Below are 10,493 nucleotides of genomic sequence, written 5' to 3' on the forward strand. Positions count from 1 at the left end.
AAGACTCATGAATGTTTCATGTTTTGTCCTGCTTCTTGGAGGAAATCTATTTCATAAGAGCATTTAAAAAAAAAAAATGGTTCTTCTGACCTTCAGTGTGTTTATGTCACAGATATGGTGATTTTACTGTTTTCTCACTTGGGGGCATCTCACCTCCATGGGACCACTTTGACTGTCCTCCAGTGGACCAGCAATTAGCACCAATCAGCTGTCTGTTAAATGTTGTATATGCTCTGGGTAATGCCAGTCTTAGTGGTCTTCAGCAGGATCAGTCTACAAATTGCTAATGGAATGTTAACTAAAGTTTATTTGTCATATTTCCTGAAAATTTGAATGTGGGGATGTCAGATATCTGCTATAAGTTATCATCTTAGCCAGTCCCTTTCTGGTCAAATTCATTTGCCAAAAAGTTTAATGTAGAATTGCCTATACATAGATTAGGAATATTGAGACTCAAACATATTGGCAGGAACTCAAATAATTGGAAAAGCATTTGGAAAACTTCAGCTTTGAAAGAAGAATGACTTATCACGTGATAATTGCAGGAAGAGGCAATAAAGGAGGCTTTTGTCAGAAATAGTGTTAGCTAGGTCAGTGGATCTAAAATTTGATTACTACCATACATAAAAATGAGTTCCAGATGGACTCAAGAGTTTAAAGAATGTATAGTCAGAAAACAGATTAAAGTAAAAGAGAGTTGTTATTTTCCCCCCCTAGCAGAATACCTTACCAAGTATTGAAGTCATAGAAAAATAATTATGAGAATAATTATAAATAAATATAAATAAAATAAAAAACTGTTCAACAACAAAAATTACTAAAATTTAAAAGACAAACATACTTTGGATGTATTTGTAGTGAAAATATGAAGTCATGGTGATAGCATTTCATTTCTGCATGGAACCTCAGGAATTACTTTGGTCAAATTCCTCCCTGGGGGCTTGTGGCTAAACTGCTATGAGAAGGCCATCAAGTATACTGATTAAGAACATGGCCTTTGGAGTTTCAAGGCCTGGGTTTGAGTTTCAGCTTTACTACCTATTAGCTGTGTTACCTTGGGGAACCCATTCTCTTCTGAGCCTCAATTTCTTCATCTATCACATGAAGGATGATCGTAATCTCTATCTCACCAAGTTATAGTGAAAACAAGATTAGATAAAGGATTTAAAGTACATAACAATGCCTGACACGTAGAAGGAGCTCAATATATGGTATTGCTTTTATTTATAATTGCCATCATCATCCTCATCATCCTTACCATCAGTTATCACTGTTATCATCATCCACATCATCATCATCATCATCATCATCACTACCTGCATTTGAATCCTGAATCAGCTTTCCTGAGTGTCAGAAGCTTTTTAGAATCTTCAAGGTGGCTTGTAAAAAGTCAGCCTTTCAGGTGGATAAGGGGAAAATGAGGCCAGATTGGGCAAGATCCCAGCTGTTGCTTCACTCTGGCTTCCTTTCTTCCCTCTGCTGGTTTCCTGGCTTGGCACTGCTCTCCCTGATTTTAGACATTCCATCTCCTGGCCAGTCCTGATGTTCCAGGACACTGTGTGACACTGGGAAGGTTATGAAACTTTTCTGAGCCATAGTTTCCTCACTCAGAATTTGGGAATAATAATTTCTACATCCTTGCAGCTGTGATGAGGATTTTTAAAAGTGCATGGTTATGAAATTTAGCAAAGTAGCAGGCATATTGCAGGTCTTCCAAAACTCTTAATTAATTTTGAGAGAAGGTGACTTGCTCAATGTCACATATCTTATTGAACCAAGGAATGCCCTTGGGCACACACTGTCTAACTATTGTTAGATTTATGGCCTGGTCTCATGTTAAATATGGAAAGGCAGGCTGTTGCTTGGATATGCAATGCTTGACCCAGTTCCCTCTGAGTTTCATATTCATCCACTTCAGAAATTCCTAGATTGGCTTTTCCTCACCAAGTAGTAATAGCCTTTTAGATTTCTGTGATAGCTTTCTTTTCTTTTTTTTTTTTAATTTTTAAATTACTTATGACCACTTTAAAAATACATAATTTAAAGATCCAAATCTGTCACCCTTCCCCCATGTAGCAGTTGGCAAACACACTAAAAATATGCTAAAACTTAATTTTATGTGTGTACTTTTTTTACCCCCAAAGAAATAATAAAAAAATTATACTTGCAAAACATGTAATGTGGGTCTTGAATCAAGTAATCAAGTTACTTCTGCCAGATGCCTCTGACAGCACCCAAGAGTGTCTGGACTCCTGGGGTTACTTTCCCTGTGTGCACCCATCTGCATGTCTGCACTTTGTGAGTGCGCAGGGTATAAGCTGTTTGTGGCCCACCCTCCAGTGCACAATTCCTGGTGTTAAAAGGCAATACTAAAGACTTTTTTTTTGTTTGTTTCAAATGGCATATTTTTACCTCAACAGTCTGATGCTGAAGCAGACCTCCTCTGGAAAAGCAAGTCTGTTTCTTGTGCAATTCCTACCCACTGTACCCCTCCCTCTCCAACCCTAGCCATATGCTTTTCCTATGTAACTCCCATCTCTTGGATGCCATACGGTTTGGCAGAATCTTGGCATAGGGCTCAGAGATCTGAAATTGTGTGGGGTGTGGTGTCTGACCACTCTCCCTTTGTCTGCCCAGCTTGACTTACTGCAGTAATATGGCTATGCATGGTAATATGGGCCTGATTTGCCCCTCAAGTAGCTGGAATCAATTGCGTCTCATTGATATTGATATGCTCACCCTGATTTAAACACTGCCTTTTAATTTAGAGAATTTTATTGGGAAGGTGTTCTTAGCATATGTTCCCAAATGACATTATTCTTCTGTAGCTGTGATTCATTGGGAACAGATTCAGCAGGAGCTGGATCATATGCCCCTTTGGATGTGGTTTCTCTACCTACAAGTTGTAGTGCCACAGTGCCTGGCACCATTGATGAATGACTGCTTATGACTTATTTAATATAGAAGATATACTTGCATTGTGATGGCCTCTATGCTGCAAACACCCCAAGGTCAGTTGTGAAAAACTGCAGAAAGGGCAGAATATCCACTGCCATCTTGTTTCCCTGACCTCTGCCTTTCCCAGCAACTTCTCACTAGGTTCCCTGGCACCTTCCTCCCCTAACCTACCTGCTAAGGCTTGTTCATTGCTAACCAAACTTTGGACCTATGCACTGCCAGGAGCTAGTCCAAAGCACCTATGTAGCTCTTTATCCATCCATTCATTCATTAATCCATCCATTGATTCACTCACTCATGAAACATTTACTGAATCCTTGCTCCCAGATAAGTCCTCCTCTAGGCCCTGCAAAAGAGATAGGAAAGTAAGGGACAATTACTTGACAGTGAGATAAGAAACAGAGTTTTTAACCCAGCCGGGACTAAGCAACGAGGGGGTCATAGGGGAACAGTTCCTGGGAAGCAAACTCATGGAACTGAGTCTCCTCGCTTAACCAACCCTTCTGTCTCCTTTCATACCACAGGACTGGTTCCTGCCCTGTAGTTTACTAGTTACCTTCCTAATTCTTCATACTTACCTTTGGGTGGATGTCTCTTCCTGAACCTCAGTGAATTTGGTGGAACCCAGGTATTCTGTTTAACTCCCTTTGTCCCTCTCCTGCATGATGGAATGTACTTGGCCCCCTGTCCATTGCCAGGGACCTTCCGGAGCCAGGTATACCACTTATTGGCTCCTGAGCTCTTTGGCCTCTGAGTCTTGAACCTTACTGCTGGATCATGCTCCCAAATAGTCAGAATACCCAACACAGGTATGTGGAGAACCAGACTTTCGGATCTGGGCTGGGGGCCACATACTTGTCCGGAACCAGGTTAGCATCCCCAGACCCTTCTCTCTGGTCCCACTTCTGGTTTTTTTTTTTCCTCCCAGCTCAGAGTCCACATTTAACAATTACCCTCACCCTGCACGTCCTGCACCAAGAGTCTAGCATGCCTTACATCTGAACATATCTGAACTGTAAGTATAACCTACCTATATGTTGAATGAACTTGGTAGAATACAATCCGAGAATAACTTTATTGACACCCCACCGCCACTGCTCTTCAAACCAGTTCTGTTGGGAACCCCTTTTCTATTGCTAGGTAGCATTTCAAATAAAGACAGAAGGTTTTTTTTTTTTTTTTTTTTTTTTTTTTTTTTTTTTTTTGTAATAGGTATTAGAATGGTCTCATATTTTGAGTATTAAAAAGCTCAATGTGATTTAAATTAAAATTTCACTCTTTTACCAAATGCTGTTTGTCCTCTACTGCCCAGCTCAGGACAGACCCAGGCTTAGCCTCCTGCCCTGTAGAAGGGAGATGTGGTCTGTTTTTGACTCTGTCTCCTGGCTTTTGCTTCCTCCTGTCTACTCACTTACTGCTTCTGGATAAGCGAGGAGGAAGAACGGGAAGGAAATCTTATTTGACAGCTGCTGGCATACTGGGGCCTGACGCTCTGTGTGTGGTGGAGGCCCACATGCTCAAGGAGATTCTGCGAGTCCTTCAAGACACATACCTGGTCCTCCCAAAGATCTCTGATACTGCACAGCTCTCCCAAGTTGCTGATACATTCTCTAGCTGGCTGTCATCATCTGCCCCTACCTGCCTGAGCTCTTGCTCAGAGGAAACATCTCCAGACCTCCTGCTGAAATGTCTTCAGTCTATGGGCAATCTTCCTTTGCAGGGGTTTTCTCAAGATGGCTGCAGCTTAGCAACTTTTGGTGAAGTCACCTTAATCCATAGGGAAACCTACATCCCTGCTTTTCCTTCTGAGGAAGTGGAGCTTGCTTGCACTGTGGCTGTCCTTCTCCACTCTGCAGTCATAGGCAGCTCCCTGGGGGCTGTGGTGAGGCAAAGTACACACCCTATGACCCTGCCATGGAGAACAAAAGAGGATGCCACACACTTCCTGCTAGGCAGACAACAAAGAAACTCTTACTTTGACTATTAAAGCTTGTTTAGGATGGACTAAGAGATCCAGGTCTCATTTGTGGCCACCTTTCAGCTTTGAGCTTTAGCCAAAATTCTAAGACATCAACACAATCGCCATTTAGCAAAGACACAGTGTGAGGTGTTTTATTAGGAAAATGTACCAGACAGGAATAATCTAGCCTTGGAGAAACTTGTACTGTACCATTTCATGAGCTGAGATGCCCTTACTGCTCAGCAAAGTGCACACAGCCATGGCTAATGCTGTAATGGGCCATTTTCCCCTTGATTGGTATGAATCTCTTCCAGCACATTTTCAGCCATTGGATCTGGAGAAAAACCAGTGAAGAGCAGGAATTGAATGGAAAGGTTGTTAGGTGGAGTCAAGTCATACCTGCTGTGCACTGTGGGCCATAAACATACAATGAAGAGGAAAAGGCATATTGATAAAAGCTGTTGGTCATGGTGACAGGTAACATGTGTGCCATCAGTAAACAAGATATCAATGAGTATGACTCACTCCTCCACCTGAGCCTCAGCCTGTGATGGTAGTGAACATGTATATGTGTACATGCAAGAATGAAGGAGAGGGTTCATTAAGAGTATTAAAGTGTGTAAAAGAGTGGATTAAAAACTTATGAGTGTTAAGGTGTTATTTCAAGAAAGAGAAATCTCACTGGAAGATCATTTGAGTCTGTGAGGTATGTGTGTGTGTGTGAGAGGTAAGTGAGGAAAAGGTAGAGAGAAAGAGAAAATGATTTAAAAAAGATAAAAAAGAAAGAGAGATTTAATAGAAAAGAGAGAAAAGGAGAAAAGAAAGAGAAAGGGGAAGAGAAAGAGAAAGGAAAAAATGAAAGGGAGAAAACAGAAAGAGAGGAAAAAGAAAGAAAGGGAGAAAGTGAAAGAGAAAGGAAAAGAGAGAGAAGGGAATGAAAAAGAGGGAAAGAGAATGACAGAAAAGCAAAGAGAAAGGAAAAAGAAGGAGAGAGAAAGGTAGGAAGAGAAAGGGAAAAATACAAAGAGAAAAAGGGAAAGAAGAGAAAGAAAGGGAAAGAGAAAGGCAAAGAAAAAGGAAAGAGAGAAAGGTAGAAAAAAGAAAAGATACAAAGAAAGGAAAAGAGAGGGAAATACAAAAAGAAAGGGGAAGAGAGAGAGAAAGAACAGAGAGAAAGGGAAAGAGAGAGGAAGGAAAAGAGAAGGGAAAAGAGAGAAAGGGCTAAAGAAAGATATAGAAAGAAAAAGGGAGAGAAAGTGGAAAGGAGAAAGGAAAGAGAAAGTGAAACGAACAAAGAGACTTTATTCAACATAGATTATAGTCACATTCTCATGGGGAAAAATATAATGTCCTGTGCAAATGAAAGGAAATTCAAAAATAAGTGGTCACAGTTTCTCCAGATGAGAAAGAACCAGTGGAATAATTCTGGAAGTATGAAAAAATAATATGCTCTGACAGTAACCAAAATGAAATTTTTGAAGTGCAGATAAAGAATTCAAAAATATTTATTTTAAAGCTTAATGAGATCAAACAGAAATCTGAAAACTAATACAAAGAAATCAGAAAATTAATTTAGAATGCGAACAAAAAATTTATCAAAGAGATAGTTATTAAGAAAACAAACAACTACAAAAGAAAAATTTATGAAGGGAATTACAAAATGCAGTTGAAAGCTCCAATAGACTAGACTAAGAAGAAGAAAGAATCTGATAGCTTGAAGACATGTATTTCAAATTAATCCAGTCGACAAAAAGAAAAAATAATTTAAGAGAAATGAATAAAGGCTTTGAGAAGCCCGTGACTATATAAACTGTTTGAACCTATGAGTCTTAGGTATTTCTGAGGGAGAAAAACAAAAAGTTTAGAAAACGTATCTGAGGAAATAGTTGAGGAAAACTTCCCTACTCTAGCAAGAGACCTAGACATCTAGATTTAAGAGACTCAATGAACTTCAGGAAAATGCATTGCAAGAAGGACCTTGCCACAATATATAGTCATCAGACTATTAAGGAAGCCCCATCAGACTAACAGTGGACTTCTCAGCAGAAACCCTGTAAACCAGAAGAGATTAAGGTTCTGTTTTTGAAGTAGTTAAAAAAGTTGTGTCAGCCTCAAATTTTGTATCCTGCTAGAATAAGCTTCATAAATGGAGGGGAAATAAAGTCTTTCACAGACAAGCAAATGCTAAAGAAATTCATTACCACTAAACTGGTCCTACAATAAATGCTCAAAAGAGTTCTAAACATGGAAAGGAAAGGTTGATACCATCATAAAAACACATGAAAATGTAAAACTCACGATCTTTCCAAACAATAACAAGTGAGGAAGAGAAAGAAATCAGATGGTAGCATGACAGAACACAAAACCACAAACACACAGAGAGAGAAAAAAATCCAATAAACCCAGGCAACTAGATAACATTATGACAGGAACAAAACCTCAATATCAATGTTAACTTTGAATGTAAATTGATTAAATGCTTTCCTTAAAAGGTATAGAGTGGCAGAATGGATTAAAAAAACATGAACCAGCCATATGCTGCTTAGAAGAAACTCACCTTACTGGTAAAGATAACAACTAAAGGTACAGGAGTAGAAAAATATTCCACGCAAGCATAAACTAAAAGTGAGCAGGAGTAGCCATACTTATATCAGATAAAACATAATTTATTTATTTATTTGAGAGGGAGTCTTGCTCTGTCGCCCAGGCTGGAGTGCAGTGGAGTGATCTCGGCTCATTGCAAGTTCCGCTTCCCAGGTTCACACCATTCTCCTGCCTCAGCCTCCTGAGTAGCTGGGACTACAGGGGCATGCCACGACGCCCAGCTAATTTTTAAAATATTTTTTTAGTAGAGATGGGGGTTCACCATATTAGCCAGGATGGTCTCGATCTCCTGACCTCGTGATCCGCCTGCTTCAGTCTCCCAAAGTGCTGGGGTTACAGGTGTGAGCCACTGTGCCCGGCCAAGACTTTAGATAAACAACGGTAAAAAGGACAAAGAAGATCATTATGTAATGATAAAGGGATCAATTCAACAAGAAGACATAAGAATCCTAAATATCTATGCACCCAATACCAGAGCTTCCCGATTCAGAAAACAAGTATTACTGGACCTGAGAAAAGAGATAGGCAGCAATACAATAACAGTGGGGGACTTCAACAATCCATTGACATCATTAGACAGATCATTGAGACAGAAAGTGAACAAAGAAACACTGGACTTAAATTGGACATTAGACTAAATGGACCTAACAGACATTTCAGAAATTCTACCCTAAACTGCAGAATATAATTCTTCTTATTAGTGCATGAAACATTCTCCAAGATAGACCATATATTAGGCCACAAAACAAGTCTCAGTAAATGTAAAAAAAATCAAAATCATATCAAGGATCTTATCAGAACACAGTGGAATAAAACTAGAAATTAATTCCAAATAAACTCTCAAAATGGTACAAATACATGGAAATTAAACAATATGCTCCTGAATGATCTTTGGGTCAACAACAAAATTAAGATGAAGATTAAAAAGCATTTTTAACCAATGAAAATGGAGATGCAACAACAAAAACTTCTGGAATACAGCAAAAGCAGCACTGAGAGGAAAGTTCATGGCAAGAAGTCCTACATCAAAATATAGAAAGATAAAAAATTAACAACCTAATGATACAACTTAAGGATCTAGAAGAACAAGAACAAACCAAACCCAAAGCTATGAGAATAAACAACAGAGAGTAGGGCAGACTAAATGGAATTAAGACCAAACAAACAAACAAACAAAAAATACAAAGGATCAATAAAACAAGAAGTTTTTTTGAAAGATAAAATTGATAGACCACTAGCTAGATAAACTTAGAAGAGAGAAGATTCAAATAAACACAATCACGAATAAAAAATGAGACATTATAACTGATACCACAGAAATACAAAAGATAACCAGAGACTACTATGAATAATTCTCTGCTCACAAGCTAGAAAATCCAGAGGAAATAGATAAATTCCCAGAAACATACAACCTCCCAAGATGGAACTAGGAAGAAATAGAAATCCTGAACAGACCAATAATAAGTAGTGAGATTGAATCTGTAATAAAAGATCTCCCAATAAAAATATAAAAAGCTCAGGATCAAATGGATTCACAGCTTAATTCTACCAAACATACAAAGAAGAACTGGTACCAATCCTATTCCAAACAATTGAAAAGGAGAGAATCTTCCCTAATTCATCCTACAAAGTCAGTATCACCCTGGCACCAAAGCTAGACAAGGAAGCAACAACAACAACAACAGCAACAACAACAACAACAAAACTACAGACCAGTATCCCAGACTAACATAGATGTAAAAATCCTCTACAAAATATTACTTGAACAAATTCAACAGCACATGAAAAAGATAATACATCATGGCCAAGTAAGTTTTATTCCAGGGATACAAGGATGGTTCAACATATGCAAATCAATAAATGTGATCACATAAATAGAATTAAAAACAAAAACCATATGATTATCTCAAGAGATGCAGAAAAGGCATGTGATAAAATTCAGCATCTCTTCATGATAAAAACCCTCAATAAATTAGGAATAGGAGTAACATACCTCACAATAATAAAAGGCATATATGACAGACCCACAGTGAACATAGTACTGAATGGGGGAAAAGTTGAAAACATTCCCTGTGAGAACTGGAACAAGGCGAGGATGCCAACTTTCACCACTCGTACTCAACACAATATTGGAAGTCCTAGCCAGAACAATCAGTCAAGGGAAATAAATAAAAGGTATTCAAACCGGAAAAGAGGAACTCAAATTATCTCTGTTTGCTGATGATATGACCTTGTACCTAGAAATCCCTAAAGAGTCTGCCAAAAGACTCTTAGATTTGATAAATTAATTCAGTAAAATTTCAGGATACAAAATTCATGTGCAAAAACCATTAGCATTTCTATACACCAATAACAATCAAGCTGAGACCCAAATGAAGAACTCAATCTCATTTTTAATAGCCACAAAAAAAAAATACTTAGGAATATATTTAACCAAGGAGATGAAAGGTCTCTACAAGGAAAACTACAAAACACTGATAAAAGTATTTATAGATGACATACAAAAAAATGGAAAAAAAATACCATGCTCATGGATCAGAAGAATCAATATTGTTACAATAAACATATTGTCCAAAGCAATCTACAGACTCAATGCTTTCTCTATAAAAATACCAACTTCATTTTTCACAGATTTAGAAAAAATAATCCTAAAATTCATATGTAATAAAAAAGACCCCAAATAGCCAAATCAAGCCTAAGCAAAATGAATGAAGTGGGAGGCATTACATTACTTAACTTCAAATTGTACTACAAGGCTACAGCAACCAAAATAGTGTGGTACTGGTACAAAAATAGATCAATGAAACAGGTTGGAGAACACAAATAAAGCTACATACCCACAGCCAACTGATCTTTGACAAAGTTGACAAAAACATACACTGGGGAAAGGATACCATATTCAATAAATGGTGCTGGGAAAATTGGATAGCCATATGCCCACGAGTGAAACTGGACTCCTATTTCTCACCAT

Source organism: Macaca nemestrina, chromosome 14, assembly GCF_043159975.1.
Source record: "Macaca nemestrina isolate mMacNem1 chromosome 14, mMacNem.hap1, whole genome shotgun sequence".
NCBI classification, from domain to species: Eukaryota; Metazoa; Chordata; class Mammalia; order Primates; family Cercopithecidae; genus Macaca; species Macaca nemestrina.